We start from the raw sequence: 18,945 nt of genomic DNA, 5'->3' as shown, positions 1-18,945 counted from the left end.
GCCTAAATTTCTGTGTTTTCTGGCCTCATTAACATTTGAAGACCTAGTTGAACTAGTCTTGCAGTCAGCTAAGATTAAACCTCTTATCTCAATCTCACATCTCCTGAGCACTATCTGAAGTGGTTCTTGAGCACAGAGCCCAGTGGAACTCTTGATTATCACCAGTGAGATTCCTAAATGCAAAAGAAAACTGAAGCAAAATAGTACTTGGATTTATTTACCGTTTGTGTGTGAGATCTGAGAATTCTGTTCAGTATTTAATTTATAAAATATATTTTTAGAAAAAAATCAGTATTTTTTTGATACACAATGAAATGTCAGATGAGATCATCTGATGCAAGTCTCTACTAGTTTTATAAGGTCCTGTAACAATTCTATAACAGCACTGACTTGTCACTATGAGATAATGATGCAGTCAAGGCAGAAATGATTATGGCAGGTCTCTGTTTGTGATTCTCAGGTTCTTCAATACTTTTAAGAATAAAAATATTGAATAATAAAGGTGCTCAGATGGAATGCTGTAAAGTAGAAAAGTTCAGTGGAAAGTAGAATAGAAAAGAAAAGGAGCTCTCTGACTATGGAGCAAACATAATGGCCACTTAGTACTGGTATTGCAAACCATAACACCATAAACATGTCAATTTAGTACAATACAAAGGGTAAGTTGCTTGCCTTGCATGCAACTTGGATTTGCATCCAGTAATCTATATGGCCCCTGAGCAATGCCAGGAATGATCCTTGAGCACAGAGTTAAAAGTAAGCCCTGAGCACCACAGCTGCTTTTATAAAAACAATTTTTTAAAAAACAATTTTTTAAAAGTATAAAAAATAGTACTGTAAATTAAAATATCATAGACTTAGGATCAAGCCTTTTATCCACTCCTATTGTGTATCGTGTCTTTTCAAAGTACAATTTTTGCTTAAAACCAGAAAAGTGAACCATAACATGATCCATTGATAGAGCCCACAGAATGATGTGCTTACAAAAGGAAAAACTAGAGCAAGCAACAATGAAAACATTTCTAAAAGTGATATTGCTGCAATAAAATATACAGGTTATTTATTAATTTATTGGTTTGGTGTCACACCTGATGGTTGTTCTGGGTTCAGGGATCACTCCTTGGAATGTTCAGGATGCCATATAGAGTACCAGGGGTTGAGCACATGTTGGCTGTGTGCAAAGCATACACCTTATTCATTATCCTATTCTCCAGATCTAGAGTGGGTAATTAAAATGTGAAAGCTACCTAATTACTACAAATTCATAGTACTTTAAAAACCAAGACATTGCATGTGAATTTGCACATTATTTTACATGGTCACGTGTGTCTTTTAAATTACTATTATTTACATCAAAATTTTTATTTTTGAGAAAGCAGCTAAGGCATATCTCAGTAGTTTTCTACTTAACATAAATTCTTGAAAACCATATAATTGTAATAAACATTTATCTAAGGAATCACAGGAGGATCCTGTTAGTGATTTGTTTTTAAAATGTAAGTGATGATATCTCATTATTGATTTGATTTGAATTCCCTTGATTATAAAGATGATGAGCATTTTTTCATTTGCCTGTTGGTTATTTATTGGTTTACCTCAAAGAATTGTCTGTTCATTTATTCTCCCCATGTTTTTGATGTGTTTTTGATGCTTTTTCCCCCATCTTATATCAGTAAGAATGGCACCTATCAAAAACAATGGGAACAATAACTGTTAGCAGGGTCATAGTGAAAAAGGAATTTGGTTCACTGCTGGTGGGAATGTGGACTGGTGCAAATCCCATGGAAAACAGATGAAGAGTACTTAGTAAACTCAGAATCCAGGTCCCGTATGACCTAGGAATTCCACTGGGACAGAAAACCATTCCCATTCACTCAAAATAATGTATGTCCACCAGTATTCATTGAAGCACTTAGTAAAATAGCAAAGATTTGGAGTAAATCTAGATGTCCAATGACAGATACATGGATCATGAAGATATATGAGGGCTGGAGCAGTAGCACAGCGGGTAGGGCGTTCGCCTTACAAGCGGCCAATATGGCTGACCCAAGTTCGATATATATATCATATATTCATATATATATATGAGTATATATATCACTGTATCACTGCATCACCGTCATCCTGTTGTTCATCAATTTATTCAAGAGGGCGCCAGAAACCATGTTGTTCATCAATTCACTTGAATGGGCACCAGTAACTCCTCCATTCCAGCCCTGAGATTAGCAGTGTTTTCTACATAATTATTTTTCTAGACTCACTATTTCATTTGTAATAGGTTTATTGATGAAAGTTCACTGATAGCTACTCTAAAGCTGAAAAGTAACTGAATAGAAACGAAGATTTAACTGTGATGTCAGGTGTTCATATCTCATATATTCTAAACATAATTTTTAGTCAGTTTTACCACCATATACTTGGGAACACAATCCACAAGATTATTTTTTGAAAATTGTATCTCAGGCCATCTATTTTGTGACAGCTGTAATTCAAAAATTGTTCATAATTTTATGAGAGAAATACTCATTTAGCCCACTCTCCTTGATTCAAGCTACAATCGGTTTCTCACTTATTGATGGAAGAGCAAAAGTTTATAGTTACTGGTCAGGTTGAAAGGGCATTAATAAGTTGCACATATATCTTAAAGGGATCTTATAAAATGTGATTTTCAAAATTTCACATCAATGAAATATGCATTTATTGATGTGTGAAGATGTATTAAATTATGAGTTGAATTTGAATATTTTATGCCTTTGGTGGCAGAATATTCTTTTATTAAAAATTTTGTATCAGTCACTCTGATTTGAGGCACTAATAATGACAATGTTTAATGCATACAATGTTTCAAATGGAAAATATCGTATTAGTTTACTAATTTCTAAATAGATAACATAAATGTCATGGATTCATAAAATTATGAAGGTACTTGAAAACTAGAATCAAAAAAGTTTTCCTTTTATTATCCATAGCTATTTCTCTCCTTTTTTACCATAGACTCATGACTTTCCAGATTTAGTGCATATCAATTTAACTGTATTTGATGTTCAAATTTCTCTACTTGACCAGTAGGAATCGTTTTTAAAAAATTGGCTACTATATCCTTTCAACATGATCTCTTTAGTCTTTAAAGTGGCTTTGAGATTTAATACAAGATATTTCAGAATCGACTCAAGATCCAAAATGAAATAGTCATTTTTCCCAAGAATACTTGAATGCTTTTTTCTAATAGATACTGAACTTAAAAATATATAATTTTATAAGTTATTTCAAGATAGAGATATTTCTTGAGCACATTTTGTTAGTATGATTACAAAAATGTTTTTTTCTTTTTTTTTAATATACTATCCAAATGTGGATTCACGGACATTCATTATTACTTCCATGACTTCCTATAACTGATTTTAAAAAACCAAATATTTTTCTAAATTAGTACCCTTTCTTATATTGAAATGTTTGATAGTCAGCAAAATAAACATGGTTGTTCATTCATAGTGTTACATTTCATAATTAAAAAAGAACAATAGATTTATTATTAATTATATGTTAATAAAGTAGTATGATTAATGTACTTAAAATTTCACTAGTGATGCCTTTTGGTTTTGAAATTGATGTATTTAAATTGATGCATCAAATTTATTTCTTCTAAAAGTTTTCATAATTTCTCAATGTGTAGTACTATAATTACTTACTGATAGAAATTTGTGTTTAGCAGATTCGTATCTTATTAATTGGTTAAATATGATTCCTATATAAAATTATTAGCGTTCTGGACTGTACCTTTCAAAAAAATTTTTTTTTTTGCTTTTTTTTGGGTCACACCCAGCGATGCTCAGGGATTTCTCCTGGCTCATGCACTCAGGAATTGCTCCTGGCGGTGCTCAGGGGACCATATGCGATGCTGGGAAACGAACCTGTGTCGGCCATGTTGGCTGCGTGCAAGGCAAACGCCTTACCTGCTGTGCTATCACTCCAGCCCCCAGTACCTTTCAAAATTTTTAGGAAACTTAAATGCTCTTGCTGGCAATCTTATTTTCCAGAAGATAAAGGATTTGTTCCTATTTGAGATTTCATAGAAAAAAATTTAACCCATTCTTTAAAATATTTATGATTCTAATTGATCCAATAACAGTAAATAAAAAAATTTAAATAGATTTATGAGCAAAATTATTGGAATATATCAGGTTTCTTTTTCATAATATCCCATATTATATAACATCAGAATCTATATATTTAATTTCACTAAATTAATTGTATAATTTTTATTAAAACCTTTAAATTTTCTCTGACTTTTAAATGGGTCTGGATTCTTATGATCTAAATATTTTTTATTTTTATAAATATAAACTGTAACTTTGTCTTAAAAAAGTACAAAGTACATCATGCTATATATTATATTTTTGTAGTATACTTATTGCAATGTTGTATATGTAAAGTCTTATAATAAATTTTAGAATAGTTTTACAACATGAGGCAAACAATGGGACTATACATTAAGTTTAGTCAGAGAAAATATGGATTTTCCTCCATATTTCCTTTTTCTCATTCATATTAAAAATTCTATAAAATTGAATAGTTTTATAAATTAGTGCCAAAGAGACAGTACAAAAGGTAAATTGCTTGTCTTGCATGCAACCTGGATTTAATTCCTAGTGATCAATTCCTAGTGGCCCTTGAGCAATGCCAGAATGGTCCTTGAGCAGAGAGTTAAAAGTAAGCCCTGAGCATAGCAGCTGTGTCCCAAAACAAATTTTTAACAGTATAAAACGTAGTATTGTAAATTAAAATATCATAAAGATCAAGCCTTTTATCCACTACTTATTGTGTGTCATGTCTTTTCAAAGTACAATTTTTCTTACATCTTCAGAAATGTGTTTTTCAAAATTTTAATTGGGGTAGTGTTAGGGTCAGCCTTGAAGAGGGACACTTAGATCATAGTGGAAGTCCTAAAAAATCATCAGAGTTCCACTCAGGCTGCTCAGGAAACCATACACATTGGGAGACAGTTTCAGACCTCCTGTATTCAATGCATATGCCCCAACCCTTTGATTTACCCCCTGATTCTTTTATTTGTTTTGAGATGTTGGCAGTAATGTGTATTAATGTCCCCTCCTTCATTTCTATTATTAGTAATTTATATTCTCTCCTTTTCTCTCCCCAGTCAAACTTATCCATTTAATTAGGTTTTTCAAAAAAGCACTTTTGATTTCAAATATTTACCTTAACAATGTTTTGTTTGAATATTCATTGCTTTACCTTCTTACTCTAAGTCATCATTTTCTCCTTTCCTTAGATTTAACTTTCTGTAAGTAATCTTAGATGATTACCCATAACATATGTTTTCACTGTTATTCAGGTCCTCCTAAGCATTACTTTGACCATATCTTGCAATCATGAAAAGTTGTGGTTTCATATTAATTTATATGTAGCACTGTAGCACTCCCGTCCCGTTGTTCATCGATTCGCTCCAGCGGGTCCAGTAACATCTCCATTGTGAGTGTTGTTACTGTGTTTGGCATATCAAATATGTCATGGGTAGCTTGCCAGGCTTTGCTCTGCAGGCAAGATACTGAGAGTTAGCTTCCTGGTCTCTCTGAAAGGGGTGGAGGAATTGAACTCTGGTCGGCCAGGTTGGTCGTGCAAAGCAAATGCCCTACCCACTATGCTATTGCTCCAGCCCTTAATTTATATGTATTTAATTTAAATATTTAACATTTTATCTTGAGATTCCTATCTTTGACCCATACATTATTTGGAAGGGCATTGACTATATTGCATTTTTCTTTAGAAATTTCCAGTCATCATTTTTACTGATGTTTAACTTTTTTTTATAAACTTCACTCATAAATTTATACTGTCAAGTTAATAAACCTTTTAGAAGTAACTGAAAAACACATAAATAAAATTAATGAAACCTGCAAATTTGTCCCAAAGTATTTAGAATCTTGATTGACCTCCAAAACAGAGTGAAAGAATATTCTTCTGGCTTCACTGAGGTCAGGAGGATCTGCTGAACAAGACAAAAGGACTTTAGCTGGTTTTGGCAGTAATATCATCTGGAACACCAATTCTGGTCTTAGATCTCTTGATCTCATCTTGCAGAGCTTCTTCATACCGGCATGGGAATGGAGTGGGGTCAGTCATACTTATTTTGGAAAAAAACTTCAGGACTTGCATCTTGCTGGTTTCAGCATAGGCCCTGGGTCCCCACAGGAATTCATAGCATGGCGGATCACTGTTGAGAATCTGCTGGTAATACAGGTACTTTTCCTTCACTAAATCTTGGGTGATGAGCTTCCTGGGCTCCCCATAGATGAAATCTTTCTCCCTAGGATGAACTTCTATCAAACCCAGCTCTTCCCAGATTTTCTTCTCAGAGGCACGGTTACCCTCCATAAAGATCACACCCAGGATTAGAATCAAGAGGCCAGTCTTGGGCATGCGCTGGTCACCACTCAACACTCCATCGTAAGTTAGGTCTGGTATTCTGATGAGCTCATATATGTGTTTGGTGGGATTCACTTCCTTCCCTTCAAGGCAAAAACAATTTCCATACACTCACAAAATTTTTAAAAGATCACAGGGAAATAGGTATGATACTCTTTGATGGCATTCTTTTGCATTTCTGCTTTAGTGATAGGCTACTTTGTTACATACTTGAGCTAAGGAATTGCACTAATTCAACAATCTTCTTAGCAAGCACATCACTGAGTAAGAATGACACAGATTGTGGTGGAGACTGAGAGGTGCTAGGATCCTCTTCTTCCTTGCTGGAGTTCTCATCTGATGTGCTCAGTGAAGCAACACTGGTGACAGTGGAATGAGTGCCCTGAGAACTCTGGGAAAAACTGTGTGTCCCCGCAGAAGCACCATCTCTGAGATGCCCTGGATTAAAGGAAGAGAATGATTGAGGGACTCTTTCTCCCCCTCATCTATTGGAATCTGTGCACTCTTTGAAACTGCTGCATTTTCTTGGGTCTTTAGCTCTCCTTTGAGGTTCTGGCCTTAATTCTTGCATCCACGATCCATGATGATTGAAACTGTGCACAGGCAAAACAGAAGATGAGAAAATTGGCCTTGAAGTCCACTGGGTTCCTCGAGTGGCTCTCAGACCCCCTCGGGCAGCGTCTCTTTAGGTGAATGTGCCCTCGAGTCTCCTACGGGCAGATGGCAAGGGCGGTGCCTAATGTTTAACTTTATTTCATGGTGGGCTGAGAGCTAAAGTGATGTTTGGGTTTCAGGGTGTGTTACACAGGAGCACAGCTCTACAATGAGTCTACAAGTCCATGTCAGCTTAAAAAGAATATATATTCTTCTGTGTTGAATATATTCTATAGTTGCGATTATATCCAGTTGATTGACAGTATTATTAAGCTCAACTATACCCTTACTGATTTTCTGTCTGTGCTGTTGGCCTATTTCTTAGAAAAGGGTAGTAAACTCATAAAAAGTTTCAAGTAGATTTTCTTCTTTTGTGTTTCGAGATCCACAAACCTGTTCTGGGCACTGGTAGCTACACAGACAGATCCCTCTGTCACACTCCAGTGTCTATTGGCAGGTTACAAGCAGTGAAAATAACTACTGAGTAATCCTCTTGCCCAAATCCTAAAATCTTCTGTCTTCTCCTGAGAATTCATGTCTGTTCACAGCATTGGTTATGTCATGGCCCCGTTCCTAATTTTGCCTAATTGCCGATCTCCCCACAACTCCTGGTTTTATTAAATTTGGTGGTGGTGGGTGGGGGTGAGGTTTAAAGGGGAGGGAGATTTTATGACCATACATAAAGGACAGCATCACTGTGAGTGGAAAATATTAAATTCATATGCTTTTACATTTAATAGTGAAAATGTATAAAGAAATGCAACTCTGGATCTCTTATGGCACTCTGCTTTGTGTGCTTACAAACTATGTTTAGATTGAATGTGAGATTGCCAAATTACAGGATATAATTTTGCAATTCTTTTACCAATCAACAAGGGCGTTTTAGATTCCTTGTCTTTACCATCTTTACCACTACACACCTGCCCCATTTATTTCTTTAAACTGTTTAAAGGCTAGAGTGATAGCACAGCGGTAGGGCATTTGCCTTGCGTGCAGCCAGCCCGGCCGAGCCACGTTCGATTCCGCCACCCCTCTCGGAGATCCTGGCAAGCTACTGAGAGTATTCAATATGTCAAACACAGTAACAACAAGTCTCACAATGGAGACGTTACTGGGCCCACATTGAGAAAATCAATGAACAACTGGAGGACATTAGATTCAATTTAGAAACTGTTTAAACTGTTCCTGAGTCATTTGACTTTCTCTTTTATATGCCTGATAAATACACAGACCTGAGAGGATAGATGTCTTCGGCTTTTGTAGGTGAATTTAACAACATGGACCAACATCAGTAATGGTTCCGAAGAAGGGCAAGATGTGATGCAATACATCTTTTGCTGAATGTAAAATAAAAATTGAGTCACATTATTACTATTTCCTAATGACATTAATAATAAATATGAAATAATCAGGTAAAAGAGGACTTCAAGCTAATTAATTTATTGTTTATATAAAACCTGAGCTTATCCACTCTGTATAGCATTTTTAAAATTTAACTTAATTTTACTTACGTTTAAAATTGAATTATAGTGCAATACACAGTGACAAAGTAAAAAATTGTTTATATTTGGATTTCAGTCATGTCATCTTTCAATAACTGTCTCTTCACCAGTATACATTTCCCACCACCAATGCCCCCATTCTTCCTTACACCCCCAATCTCCAGAAGAGAAAGAAAAAAGTACCTGTATAATAATTTTTAAGCTTGTAGAAATAAAAGAATTTTAGGCAAAAATTTTAGAAAGTATATAAAAAGTCTTAAAAATAGCATAATGAAAAACACTCATTGAGAAAGCTTTTAAAGTAATGAATTCTAATCATTAATTCAGTGTGGATATGGTGGGTCCAACTTGTCAGTCATTAACATGTGTTGTCATTTCATCATTACAAGATTCATGACAAAAGTAAATATTCAGTAATATATATTCTATAACCATAATAAAAATAACAGTCAATAAAATTTTAAACTTAAGTGTGATATTTCTACATATTTCTACAACCTACCATTATGTAAATCATTTTTCTCTCATGTCAGAATTAATCACTTATTTTTAAGAAGTTCAAAACAAAGCCTGATCCAGTCACATTAAATTCAGCTTAAAACATAGCATGGTTGATAAATAATATTTATATTATGCCAGATGAAGCTACTTACCCTGGCAGAGAAGAGAGAGAATAGGAGAGAGAAAGATCATTGTAGCTTGCAACAGAGGGTGACAAAACTGAGCTTTAAAAAGAATTATATTCAATAACATTGAAAGACGCATTACACCTGGGTGTCATAACAGCACTGATTTCTACAATGTTTAGATCTTAATTTGCTGACACTTGAAAAGCCTTAGAAGAGAGAATCCTTCATTAATCTGTATGTCTGTTTTTACAGTAAGGAAAGAAATGCTTGTCCATGCATCTTCAGTTTTTTATGGAAAGCTTTATATCTCCTCAGAACAGGACTAAAACAGTTGTTGTGAAATATGAATTTGTTGGAGTTCAAAATTAGTTAATATTATTTTACTAAACACATAAGGAAGAAATCAAATTTACATCTTATTTACACAAGCTTTTCTTTAGGCAGGTAGATTCTCAACCATACAATCTCTCAATATTTCAGTAGGAGTCTTTATATAGTGATAAGTTTCAATTGCCAAGAAACCCATAATTATTTCCTAATTATTACTCTCAACTCTTGGTAAATAGGATGTCACAACTCAATCTGCAACTCACTGGTAAATATTTTGAAAATATATAACAAAAATAAGGATATCAGGAAAAAGTGTTTTATGAACAGACTGATGACACAGGTCTATATTCAATCCCTGAGCACTAGTGGGTATATCTCTGACATTCCCCCCAAAAGAATAAGACCACCCAGTCTTAATACCTTAATTTTGCATTTTCCTGAATCACTTTATATAATTGAGAAGCTTCACTTGCCATTTTGTGTACATTCAAAAAATAAATTACAAAAGGGCCTTGGCAGCTCTCTCTCTCTCTCTCTCTCTCTCCCTCCCTCCCTCCCCCCTCCCCCTCCCTCCCTTTCTCCCTTCATTCAGTGGTCTCACACCGCTTTCCCCACCCTGGGGCCACTGATGGCGATGGGCAGGCGAAGGAAGGAACAAGGGCTAGGCTGGTCCGTATCAACTGCAGTTTATTCCAATCTCCTCTCTATTCTCCTGATTCTCCTTCTGCTTTTCTCTATCTGATCCTCCTCATCCTCTTCTTGGATCTTGCTCTTTCACAGTTCTCCTTCCTGCTTCTGCCTCCCCTTCTACCTCATCCTCCTTCTCTCTCTCCATCCCACTCTTATAGCCTTAGGGGGGGTTTCTTCTAGGACAGATTCTCATTCAGCAGGATGACCCACCCAAGAGAGGAATCGCATTGGTGTGTCTCTCCACTCCTTGTCCAATAAACATATAAACATTCATAGTATTAATCATTTTGTATGGACACAGTAAGAGATACATTAACCTTATATGATTGCTCTCCCGGAGCTATCTGGGTATAGATCTCAGACTACAGTGCTCAGCCCAGATTAGTCTTTCCTAATCCTAGCAGGGTCCGAATCTCGCCGTTACTTTTTGGATCATGACAGCATTTGTCATGACCATGCTCTTAACTTATAGTTAAATATTGTGGCACTTTGGCCGGGCCTATTTTGATGCCAGGGTAGCTCACAGCTTGCCCTGGGTACATTCAATCCCTTTCCAGACCCTGCTTTTGAGGTGCTAAGAACTAAGGGCAACTGAGGCTTAAGTCAGAAAGAAGATGCCTGGGAGTGAAAATTATTCAAAGTCAATTAATTCCTAAGTTACAAAAGCATAATATTAACTGTCTTCCTGTGTCTATATAAAAAGGACATTGCTTTACAGTAAACTGTGCACGGGGCTGGAATGATAGCACAGTGGGTAGGGTGTTTGCCTTGCATGCGGCTGACCCAGGTTCGGTTCCCGGCAACCCATATGGTCCTCTGAGTACCTCCAGGGGTAATTCCTGAGTGCAGAGCCAGGAGTAACCCCTGTGCATCGCCAGGTGTGACCCAAAAAGCAAATAAATAAATAAATAAATAAATGTAAACTATGCAAAAGACATAAGGAGAAGAGAAAGGCAATGCTTAACTTAAAATACAAGTTCAGTGTCTTTAGAAGGATCTGACCTTACAAGTTTACAGAGTCTGCTTAGGGGGTAAAAGATGATAGACTGGTTGGGGAATAGAGCACAGAAAAGTTACAGATAAGCAAAGGAATGGGAGTGATTTGGGAGCACTGTCATCGGTATAACCCGATAAACCTAACCTCCCTGTGGCAAGGGAGAAAGGACAAACCAATGTTATCCTACACTTATGTGATTCAAAATATTAAATCATATCCATGTCTTTGGCATTCAAATGAAGAAAATACCTGCAATCAGATAATAATACATATATATTCTCACATCCAAATATCTTTCAACACTGCAATCAACTTTTATGCCATAATAATCAAATACACTTGATGCTAGTGAGCACAGGAGAAAAACCTGTAGCAGAAATATGACCTCCAGGACATAATAGTATACAGAAAAGTGAAGAGTAGTTCAAGAGACAATAACCAACATTCACAAACTTGCTATTTTTTTACTGCATCAGCAATATATATATTATATAGTATTTATATAAATATAAGGAACATTTCCCCCTCCCACCCAGCCCCAACAACATATTTTCTTAGTGTTTGATTTTTTTTTGTACATAGAACATAGGGAATTTCAGAATTTTTACATACATTTTAGCAAATAAGTTTTGATCTATTTGTTTCTTTGTACAATGATGCAATGGCAATCTATCCTGGTGCCAAAGGTTCATACCATTGCACGGAATCTGTTAATACTAATTTCTTAGGAGGTGAGGCCAGCCTCATGTGAACTCGTCTTTGCATCCCCCTGGTCCATCATGACTCATAAATACTTATAGACTTTTTCTCTCCAATGAATCATTAGTCGTTAAAAAGGAAACAAGAGTCACAAAGGGCCACCTGCTTCTCAGTATAAAGCATTCTCTTTCACTAGATTTCTATCACAGTGCAGACCTGACTGCCTGAAAATGCTCAGGAGATTTAGTCAATATCGTCTGTATTTGGTTCTGGAAAAGGCTCTCCTTAATTTTTGTTTTTAAATCCAAAGGACATAGTGAGAACAAATCAAAGCATTTTTGTCTTTTCAGCATCACTTTCATCTAAGTAGATTCCTAGGTGAGGAATATCCAGAGGCCTTGTCTTTGTCCTCCCACCTTTCAAAAATAAAAAAAATATAAAATAAAAATTAATAAAAGAGTCAAGCAACTAAGACATTTATCAGCCTGATAAACTTTGCCAGCAAATAAAAGTCCAACTATTGTAAAGAAAATGGATAAGACAAAAAGTACGTATGATGACCCAACTACTGTGTTGTTGGGTAGTATATAAGGTTGACCTCTGACTTCATTGATGTAAAATCCTATTGGAAATATTAGGGCAGCCATACAGAAAAGGATCATTCCAGTGAATGCTTTCCATCGGGCATATTTTGTTGCTTCTCTTCGCCAGTGGGAAGCCACCAGCAAACCACAAGTGACAGTCAATGAAATGATCCCCATGATGATAAAAAATAGTGTGGTGACCCACTCTGGGGGAAGCCCAGTGGGGATGCACGTCCAGTCTCGTCCATGGATTGTTTGACACTGTCGCACAAGGCCAATGGTGAGTGCTCCTGCAGACTCCCCGGTGTTGCTCCAGTCCGGGTTGGCGATGCTGGCAATGGCGAAGATATTGGGGGCCAGAAAGAGACATCCTGAGATGATGGTCAGTTTATCCATTGCCCCACACCGCTCCCGCCCCGCCCCCCAGCCCCGGGCAGACCGTGGTCTCCCGCCTCCTGCCCCATGGGTCACTGCCTCGCCCTGCCTCGGCCTCTGTGCGCCCCTCGCGCCCTCCTACCTGGGACCCAAACTTACTATTTTTAATGCATAAATAATATGTACCATTACGTTCTCCAAAATATTCTGTCATTAATGTAAAAGAAAATATATCGAGCAACATGAACTTCAGAAAATTACACTAGTTTATAACCTTTGAAATAATTCTTTCAAGATTATCTGTTTACCTTTTAGGTATTTATGCCTTTTGTAGTACTGAAGTTGTAACACACATGTGATGGAAAATTTCAAAGTGATATCAAATATGGCAAAATTACGATTACGAAAAAATATTTGACTATTTCCAAAACAGTTTAAAATTAGTAAATATTTTTAAATGTCACAAATGGCTAATTTTTTTTGTGTTTGCAAATGCTTGTAATGTTTAATACATATCATTATTGTCAGTTTTCTTCTTGTTATAGGGTCAAACCAGCAGTACTCAGAGCTTATTCTTTTCACTGTTACTTTGTTTGCTTCAAAACATACCTGGAAATGCTTGGTGGTTACTCTTTTTTCCTTTTACTTTTTTAGTTTTCTATAATTTCTTTCTTTTTTTTTTTTTTTTTTTTTTTACATTTTATTGAATCACTGTGAGATAGTTACAAGCTTTCATGTTTGGGTTACAATCACACAATGATCAAACACCCATCCCTCCACCAGTTCGCATTCCCAACCATCAATAATCCCCCTTCCCCACCCTTCCCCTGCCTACATGTCAGACAATATTCCCCATACTCTCCCTCTACTTTTGGTTATTATGGTTTGCAATGCAGATACTGAGAGGTTATCATATTTGGTTCATTATCTACTTTCAGCACTTTGTGTTCACTCTTGACTCTGTACTCAGGAATTACTCCTGGCAAGGCTCTGGAGACCATATGGGATGCCATGGATCAAGTAGGGGTCAGTTGTGTACAAGGTAAATGCCCTTCCCATTATACTATTGCTTCTGCCTTTGGAATACATATTGTGATGTATTTTCCTATGGACCTCAACTACCCACTTCCCTAGAGATTATAATAGAACCCAGAAATTATTTTAATAGAACCCAGAAATTATTTTTAGAAGTTTAAGTTATTAAAAACTATGAACTCATTGACATGATAAATCAAATTAAAAGGAAATAATAATTCATTTAAAAGTTTTTTTTATTTATTTTACTTTTAGTCAAAACAAAAAATGAATGCAATATATAGAACATATCAAAACATGTTTGTATTTACATTTTGTTTGGATTATATACGTCTATCTGATAGATATAAAGAAGTCTATAATATATATTACTTTTATATAAAGTTTGTTTATAATATTTTGCTTAAAGTATTGTTTAAAATATTATTTTATAGAATCAATGTAACATTTTAAGTAAAAAAGTAAGTTTAATTTTAATTCTTTGATACTTTTTTTAGTTTCAAATGTTAGTGAACTTTTAATATAAAAGAATGGACTCGATGCATAATAGAAGAGCAATAACAATCACATAAAACAGTCAATTTTTATCACTTTTTAAAAAATATTTTATTCATCTCTGGTTTCTTGCTAAGAATTGCTAAAATATGATAGCAATTTGTGAAAATGCCAACATGATAATGAGTCAAGCTTTCTTCCTGTTCACATTTTATAGAATAGTATAATTTATTTTGCTTTTTCAGACTGCCAAAATAAAATGGATCCAGAATTTTTTTTTTCTGAGTGAAAGTTTGAATCATTACTTTTTCTTGAAAATTTTAATTCATTTTTAAAGGTGATAGTAATAAAAAATAAAAAAATTAAACTTAAATGCAAAAGAAGAAAAATGAGTTTGAGCTAAGTGGACGTCCACACGAATGAGGAAGTGTAATTTCCTCCTCAGACATAGTTTAAAATTGTCTCAATATTTTTGCTCCAGGAAATATTTTTGTTTGATTATAGTATCCTTAAACTGTATTTACATAATTATTTTATGCTGGTTCAAAGAATATCTCTTCAATAGTGAATATTAGCAATAGATTGGAGAAATCATTTCTCCACATCTTTTTTTATATCCATAGTTTAATACAAATCTTGTAACCTAATATTGAAATCCAAGAAGTTGATAAGAGCTCTTACATATTATTTTATTTTTACCACTAACGATTATATTTTGACAATGAAAAATAATAATATATTAACATAATAGTTTTAAAGTTAAAATAATTAAATTAATGCTTCCAGATTACACCTGAGATAAATATAAGTTAAGTAAAAATAACACAACTGCTTTTTCATTTTACAGATTTGCACAATAAATGCAATGTTAAAATGACTACTCAGAATAATTTTGACATGATTGGGTATGCATGCATAAACACAAACTACTCAAATATAAATAGATTTATGATAATCACATTCTTGTTATTAAACTAAAACTTCAATAATAACTGCTTGGAGTAAAAAAAGTTTGTCTGCCAATTAAATAACAGCAAAGCTTATATCTTTTCTTTAAATATCTGTCACTATCCTGTCACTGTCCTCCCATTGTTCATCGATTTGCTCGAGTGGGCCCAGTAACGTCTCCATTGGAGACTTTGTTGTTACTGTGTTTGGCATATCGAATACGTCACGGGGAGCTTGCCAGGCTCTGCCGTGTGGGTGAGATACTCTCGGTAGCTTGCCGGGCTCTCTGAGAGGGGCGGAAGAATCGAACTCGGGTTGGCCATGTTGGCTGCGTGCAAGGCAAACGCCCTACTGCTGTGCTATAGCTCCAACTCTTCTTTAAATATATCACTTAATTTTTAATATATAATTATATTTAATACCTATATGTTTTGATGCTATAATGTATTAATAATCTAATTTGACAATATTAGATTTGACAAATCAGAATAAGCATACATGTATAAATGGACATGTTTGAGTAGACATGTATACGAATTAAAATAAAATATGGCTATGTTCCTCAAAATATAGTCATGATTAATATTTCTGTTGTAGTGTATTTATTTTTGAAACCCAATTTATTTATCTACAAATATTAAAATTAAATTAATTTTTTAAATTTGACTTTGTAATGATAATACCAGATAAGACTATACAGCACTATCTCTTACTATTTCCATTTCTTGGTTAACAAATCAATAGTTCTTAGTACATTTAGTGAAACAATTTTCTGAGGAAATATGAGATAGAAAAAATAAATACATAAATATTCAGAATCTGAATATTATCTTACATAAAATAATTAAAATAACCAATAATTTTTTGTGCAAGATTTATGAATCACGGAATCATGGTCCTCCTGTTTTTCATTGATTTGCCTGAGTGGGCCCCGTAATGTCTCTATCGTGAGACTTGTTACTGTGTTTGGAATATCGAATACATCATGGGAAGCTTGCCAGGCTTTACCATGCGGTCGAGATACTCTGGGTAGCTTGCCAGGCTCTCCGAGAGGGGTGGAGGAATCCAACCCAGATGGGCCTGGCCGGCTGCTCGCAAGGCAAATACCTACCGTTGTGCTATCGCTCCAGCCCAAGATTTATGAAAGATTACCATTTTTATCCTAGTAACAATGAATTATCAATGAGTTTTAAACAATTTCCCAATCAAAGTGTTGGTTTTTATTTAAGCTTCTGTTGTAGTTTTTGCTAATGATAGCAGAATTTGACTATTAATGAAATAGTACTTGCAGCTTGTCATTTTTACACAGTGTGTCATAGCACACTGTAATTTTTGCCATGTATTTTTGTTATATACTAAAGTGTTCTGTGTTTTGGGATATAAATACTTAAATAATGAATTCAATAAATTCATTATGTAGCAGTTTAAGCACCCGTAGCACATGATTTCCAATTGCTAAAGATTACCTGAAATGTGTTATGGTACTGTTGTGAATTATAAAGATTCAGCTAAAAGTATATACTATATCTGAATAGACAACTAAGTAAAACATATGAATATTAAAAAAAGTCAAAAGTAAAAAAGATGTTAGAAAAACAAAAAAATAAAATTATCCAAGTTATATTTTCTCTCATGAAACTATTAAAACTTAAAATTAGCATATAAACAAATAGCTAACATTCAATAGAAAGTACTATTATATTTTTTATGAGTGTATGCTTTTTAATTTGTAACAACCATAGAAATAAAATATGTGACTACAGGTATTGCATCTGCATATTCTAGGACCTGTTAATATAAATCTTTTAAATAAATATTTGTCACAGAATTTTTTAAAAATCCTTAACCAAATTTAAATATATGAGTCCATCACAGTCACGGTCCTCCCTTTGTTCATCGATTTGCTCGAGCGGGCCCAGTAACCTCTCCATTGGAGACTTGTTGTTACTGTGTTTGGCATATCGAATACACGGGTAGCTTGCCAGGCTCTGCCGTGCGGGCGAGATATTCTCGGTAGCTTGCCGGGCTCTCCAAGAGCGGTGGAGGAATCAAACTTGGGTCGGCCATGTTGGCCGCTTGTAAGGCAAATGCCCTACCGCTGTGCTATCACTTCAGCCCAATCCATATGTAATATTATTGTTGCTAAAAATTTCTGTAGAAGTATACTTAAGTATACTTAAAATAAATTTAACTACATGCTAGTAACAGTATATTTTTCTTCTCTATTACCCTAATTTATATTATCTTAATTTATAGTATTTTGTTCCCTTTTCCTAAATTTATATCTTCTCTATAATATAAACTTGGAGTTTATATGCTCTACTCTACAACTCTAAACCTGGAATTGTAGAGTAGAGCACAGCCTTGTAATTAGTATGCATACTGCACATTGGACCTAACAAACTATACTTACTATTTTCACCTTGTCAAGGCAAGGTGTAATGTTTGATAAGCATATTGTACTTCTGAGCATTTACAAGATCTGCCTTGACAATGCCAGTGTTTTTTTCTTTTTTATTTTTCAACTTATCATCACTATTATACCATTAAATTCAGAAGAAGAGCAGTTTTTTTCTCCTGGAACTAGAAAGAGATGTAAATGTTGTTGCATTGTTGAAATAAAATAATGTTCTTTCCATTTTTTTTAATTCTATTTTTCCCTGAGTTTTCTATTTTTATTTTTGCAAATGGGTATACTCATTGTCTTTCCCTAACACTTGTGTCCTAACCTATTTTATAGAGAAAATTTAATAGCATTTATGTATGATCAGTAAGTTTTTCATTTTGTCTCCTAGTATTATTTTTAATATTCAAAATTTCACATTGGTCTAAAAAAATACCATTAAGTTCAAAGCTATCTCATAAAAACAGCTTCTTAGAAAAAGTTAAAGGAAAGAGACTCTTTTTGGAGTTTTTCTGTAATTTCCAAATTCCATTTTAAGTCAGTAGTTCTAATTTTTCTAAGGCATGTGTTGAGTTATGTTCTTTTGTTCTCTAGTGCAGATTATTGAGAAAGGAATGTAAATACTCAAAACCTTTTAAATTCTAACTTTAAGTGCTTTAAATTAATGCTTTAAATACAAGATGTAAGTGAATTATATATCTGGATAAATGTACCATTTTTCCAACTAATATACAGAAAACATAACAAATGGGTTATTAAAATGTGCTGTGTACATATGTGAGTTATATAGATATTATCCTCATAACAGATTAAGATCAAAACTTGCCTTTGGGGGTAATATGAGTGGAACAGGAAGATGTTATGCTAAGAGAAATAACTCAAAAGATGAAAGGCAAACAATGTTATTTTTATGTAAGACGTAGGAAAGCAAAGCAAAAAAATACAAAACACAGAAACAGAAAATTCTACATGTAAACACTGCTTTGCACTATAATGGTAGAAATCAGCTCAATAGAAAGGAAGGCTGATGGGAGAAAGGGTTCAATTCACAGCGTTAAGAAAACATTCAGACTTTCTGTATGGATGTTATGTGTAATATGTATTTAAAAGGTGTGTGAAATAGTACCTTTATAACAAACACAGAATAATATAATCTTAC

At 34.5% G+C, this 18,945-nt stretch overlaps 1 pseudogene; it reads right to left on the bottom strand.

The window, feature by feature from the left end:
• Positions 1–6,027: 6,027 nt before the first annotated feature.
• Positions 6,028–12,925, bottom strand: LOC130018494 (putative MAGE domain-containing protein MAGEA13P; annotated as a pseudogene).
• Positions 12,926–18,945: the final 6,020 nt, after the last annotated feature.

This window comes from Sorex fumeus, unplaced genomic scaffold, assembly GCF_029834395.1.
Source record: "Sorex fumeus unplaced genomic scaffold, SorFum_2.1 ptg000265l, whole genome shotgun sequence".
In the NCBI taxonomy this organism is placed as follows: domain Eukaryota; kingdom Metazoa; phylum Chordata; class Mammalia; order Eulipotyphla; family Soricidae; genus Sorex; species Sorex fumeus.
The sequence above is the reverse complement of the archived record's forward strand: the minus strand, read 5'-3'. Positions and strand labels throughout refer to the sequence as shown.